This window comes from Habropoda laboriosa, unplaced genomic scaffold (assembly GCF_001263275.1).
Source record: "Habropoda laboriosa isolate 0110345459 unplaced genomic scaffold, ASM126327v1 scaffold350, whole genome shotgun sequence".
NCBI lineage: Eukaryota > Metazoa > Arthropoda > Insecta > Hymenoptera > Apidae > Habropoda > Habropoda laboriosa.
The window spans coordinates 659,473-665,051 of NW_017100524.1; positions in this window are offsets into that span (position 1 = coordinate 659,473).

Consider the following 5,579-nt stretch of genomic DNA (forward strand, 5'->3'; position numbering starts at 1 on the left):
GTGATTGGCCAGTGTTTTTCGTTAATAACTCGAAAACGAAGCTTCAACCAACATTTTGGATAAGAAAAAAGTTGTTCAGGGTCACCCCAGCAACCCCCCATTTCCGGATTTTCCCAGAGTTACGGGACACCCTGTATATAAAGTTTTATACGATATTTACACCGCGGCACAACTTAGACGCGCGTGGAGAACAATTGAGAAGCGGCCTCTCGCCGCCGATCGTCACTTATTGGTGACGTACGCACGCACTCAAGTCCCGTATCGCAATCGGGTCCCATTTCCAACACTTTTAAAATGCATTCTCAACATACAGTAGTGTTCAGAAAGTGTGCACAACTCCGGACTAGTGACGTGTACTTATAGCGGCGTAATGGCCTGGTTTCTCTTTTAAGAATTGTTCAAGTGCGGCTCACAGAAAGAACTGACGATGAAAATGAAAGCAAACGTAACAGCAAATACTGTCGAAGCTTGAAGGGGACGTACGATGAGTCATTACTGTAATACATCAGATATTAAACTGTTATTTAATGTCAATGAAAGATAAAAAAGTCTTCAATGGCTGGGAAAGATTTTCCTGATGAAAGGAGTTCAAACACGCTCTTTAGTGGAATATCTTGCATTAGTAAGGAAAAATGTGATCAGAAGCATATGTTACGAATACAGCGTTTTCGCATGAATGAAATGACGAGTCACGTGTAGGAGAATAGTGCTAGCCGTATGCTCGAAGGCTTACAGTGTCTTTTTTTAGTACATGTAGGATCATTCGTAATTCAACATTATATATGTCCTTTTGCTCCGCAATAAACGTAATACATTGCGTGAAGACGTAGAATTGCATCAATTGGTTCTTTAATGAACTGGTGTATGATAAGTTAAATGATTGTCTTTACAACATTAGTTCCTAGATTTTCAGTATTAGTGTACGGTAAATAATGTTAAGTTTAAAAAACAAAACTTAACTATAATATTCAAGTATCCCGCTCTTCTCTCTCTCTCTTTCTCAGCCTCCCTCTCTCTCTCACCCTCCCACCTTTTTTTTCTAGATGTTCCTACTTTTTACGATGCTTCGCCCTTTTGCCGATCGTCACTTATTGGTGACGTACGCACGCATTCAAGTCCCGTATCGCAATCGGGTTCCATTTCCAACACTTTTAAAATGCATTCTCAACATACAGTAGTGTTCAGAAAGTGTGCACAACTCCGGACTAGTGACGTGTGCTTATAGCGGCGTAATGGCCCGGTTTCTCTTTTAAGAATTGTTCAAGTGCGGCTCACAGAAAGAACTGACGATGAAAATGAAAGCAAACGTAACAGCAAATACTGTCGAAGCTTGAAGGGGACGTACGATGAGTCATTACTGTAATACATCAGATATTAAACTGTTATTTAATGTCAATGAAAGATAAAAAAGTCTTCAATGGCTGGGAAAGATTTTCCTGATGAAAGGAGTTCAAACGCGCTCTTTAGTGGAATATTTTGCATTAGTAAGGAAAAATGTGATCAGAAGCATATGTTACGAATACAGCGTTTTCGCATGAATGAAATGACGAGTCACGTGTAGGAGAATAGTGCTAGCCGTATGCTCGAAGGCTTACAGTGTCTTTTTTTAGTACATGTAGGATCATTCGTAATTCAACATTATATATGTCCTTTTGCTCCGCAATAAACGTAATACATTGCGTGAAGACGTAGAATTGCATCAATTGGTTCTTTAATGAACTGGTGTATGATAAGTTAAATGATTGTCTTTACAACATTAGTTCCTAGATTTTCAGTATTAGTGTACGGTAAATAATGTTAAGTTTAAAAAACAAAACTTAACTATAATATTCAAGTATCCCGCTCTTCTCTCTCTCTCTCTCTCTCTCTCTCTCAGCCTCCCTCTCTCTCTCACCCTCCCACCTTTTTTTTCTAGATGTTCCTACTTTTTACGATGCTTCGCCCTTTTCATAATTTTGCCTTTGTTTCAGGAATTGTCACTCGTACAGCTTCGAGGCTGAAAATCGCGGCTTCTAAATGAGTCTTGCGAGTAATAGGAAGTGCAATTGTTCCAACGTGAACTCGTTGCGAAGTTTCGTTTATGATTTGGTGATAAATGCGTTTGAAACAAATAAAAATGTGTTATTAATTTTAACACCTAACACCTAATTTTACACACACACACACACAAATAAGTAACGTAATATACGAATAACGATTGCGTTCATAGTAATGATAATCACAAATCATACGTCGCCCACAGGAGGCGCTTAGCTTCTAAGTGTATAGCACTGAAAAGGTTAACCACTCATTTCAATAAGTATACAGGGTGTCTCAACTCAAACTGAACACCTAAATATCTCTTTTCTTTGTAATGATATCAGAAATGTTTTGAACAGAGTTTGAATGGTTTCAAAAGTGTTGATTTAAAGTACAAAAATTTCATCCATTCCACGTACTGCTTCATCAAGGGCTTCACGGTAGAAATATTAAAAAACACGTCTTGTTTTGTCGACGAGCGTTACAACAATTTCAGAACGATGAAACGTTCTTCAGAAAAGTACTGTTTACTGATGAAGCATCTTTCACTAACCATGAGAAACGTGCATTATTGGTCTATAGGAAATCCTCGCTGGTGAAGATAAATAGATAGGCTGTTAATTCTAAGGGTGTTTTTGAATCGAGAATATATGGTAAAGCTTTACTAATAACAACAATTATTTATTAAATCCTCTTTCACAATTTTGTAAGAACTGTGTCAGTAGTCCGATGTTTGTACGTTCACAATTGTACAAGTTTAACAGATTTTTCTAAAGTCCGTAAAAGTTCTGTATGAAGGTTCAAGTCGAAAATATGTTTACTGCTCGGGGTTCGGATTTGTTCTCTTTAATGGTTGAATTCTGCCTTTGTTCTCTGTTTTAATACTGGATTTGTTCTCTCTGATGGAAGAACGCTTTTCGTCCAAGTTGAAAATGCGTTCCCCCTATCGTCCGAAAATCCTCAAATGCAGATAAGTGGGACCTAGGATTGTCCAATTAAAAAGTGGGGCGATTTCTCGATTATGTAACGCCTACAGGCCAAGTATTTCGTCTAGTAAACAAGAGAGAAAAAGTACCTTATTCGGAAAACTGGTCCATAAATTCTAGGTCCCTCTTTTCACTGTGTGTGGTTACGATCAGTTAATTGTCGTTAAGGGTGATCTAGCTGGGCTTTCGGAAGAAAATTGTTTTCGTCTTCCAGGCAGACCCAAGACCTCTAGAAAGTGTACAATCTTTTGAAAAGAATTGACTTTCTCAAAAACGGCACTGTCCTTTAGGATGTAACCCTAAACACGTGGTATTAGTATAGGCAAATACCATTGTTCCGTCCGATGCGGAACAATACGGCAAAAATCCTCGAAGGTTCGTTTACGACATGGACGTGCCTACCAATGTAATTCCGCGATTAGCCTTTTTCGAGTTTTAGTTTATTTTTTTATAGTATGCAATTTCACCTTAAGAATAATCAAATGTATTCAATCGTTTCGAGTTTTTCAAACAATAGCTTAGACTTTCGCTTTCGTTCGTTCAAACAATCGGCCATGTCGTAAACCGGGAACTTCCGAAGGGTCGACCAAACCTCGCTCGTAACGGTTTGTGCAGTCGAAGGTCAACCTGGAGGAAAAACCCGCGGTCATCGTCGAACCTTCGAGGATCTCCCCCCGATCGAGGCCATAGCCCTCACTCCCGCACCAAGAGGGCTGGCCAAAGGGCGTCTTCGCATTTTTCAATCGTACGCTGATTGGAAATTCGGAAAGGGCCAATCAGCGTATTTGAAGAAACCTGAAGGTGACGACGCGAAAACCGACAGGGCGAGACGGCACTTGGAATAGTGACTTCGGACTTCGAACAGACAAGATACGTCTAGTCTCAATCGTTCGGAGACTAGATTCGAAACATTCGATCTCTAAAGAAATTCGGAAATCGAAGCGTCGCCCAGACCCAAGACCTCTAGAAAGTATACAATCCTTTGAAAAGAATTGACTTTCTCAAAAACGGCACTGTCCTTTAGGGCGTAACCCTAAACACGTGGTATTAGTATAGGCAAATACCATAGACAGTAAATATTTAGTGTAGCATATTAAATAACAAAATTATTGCACCTTATTTTATTGGTCGCAGTATAAATGGACAAAAATTTGCAAGGTTTTTATCAGATGATTTAGATGAACTGATAGAAGATGCACCATGAAGTGTTTATGGGATTGCGCAGTACCAATATGATGGTTGTCCAGCTCATTATTCACGGGCAGCTACTCAAGTACTTAATAGACGATTTCACGCCAGAGCACGACACTTTTTTGTAACAACTCAACCAGGAACATTGTCTTCCACAATAAAAATCACGAAACCACAGTCTTCTTGTACGCGTTAAGACAACCATCACGTTATTTCATCTAGACTATCGGTGATCGATCCGATAGTTTCAACGCTTCAAGTAACCATCTTAAACGAGCGTAAGTGGGACTTACAACCCCGCAAAATTCAAATCGAATTGCGGTAACTTGGACGCAACAGTTTTCTTCGATTATCAAGGTGGTATGCATCAGAAATTCCTCCCAATTGATCAAACAGTCAACAAAGATTATTACTCGAGCGTTATGCGTTGTTTGCGTGAAGCAATCTGCAAACAACGACCGGAATTGTGGCAAGAAAATTTATGGATTTTGCACCACGATAATGCTCCCGCTCACACGTCTCTACTTGCTCGTCATTTCTTCACCAAAAATTCAACGAATACCATTCCGTGAACTCCGTATTCGCCTGATATGGCACCGTGCGAATTTTTCTTATTCCCTAAGCTGAAATTACCGCTTCGTGGACACCGTTTTCAATCGATAGATGAGATAAAAGAAAGATTGCTACACGTTCTGAAAGCTATACCTTAAATTGATTATAAAAGGTGCTTTGAGAACTGGAAAGAACGTTGGCACAAGTGCATTGCAGTGGCAGGGGATTACTTTGAAAGGAAGGAAACAAATTTGAATGAATGAATTAATAGTTTTCTTTTTTTGGGGGGCCAGCCTCGATACCTTTGATCACACAATATTATGACATATCCGTTGAAGTATGTTATGCTGGACAGATTAATTACATTTCGCAATTACTCCCTGGTCCATGAGCTGCAGATTTGCCGTTGTATTCAGCGGTAAGAAGATTAATTTGTAATGTTCACTTTCTGTAGCGCTTTCAGGACGTTTATGCTCTTTAAAATTATGCACCAAAAGAATCACCTTTCTGACTCCGTTCTTTTGAGCACGTTGCCTCGTGCTCAAAGCTATTAATAGTATACCAGTCAAAGAAAATCTCTCTGGTAACCCATGTGCTTTCCTGGCTTCTGTATATGACGGGTGAAGCATCTTTACTGTGCTTCAATACATTTGAAAAAGCATACTTGGAGATAAAAGGTAATAGTGTACCAGTAGAATTGACACAAAATGCTAAGCTGGTACGGTCTTTTTTTATTTTTTTTTACCTTCCACCTGAAGTTTACCTTCATGGATTAATGTCTTTTGTGGAAGGATTTTCCACAATAAATTCGTTTCGTCCATATTGTATATA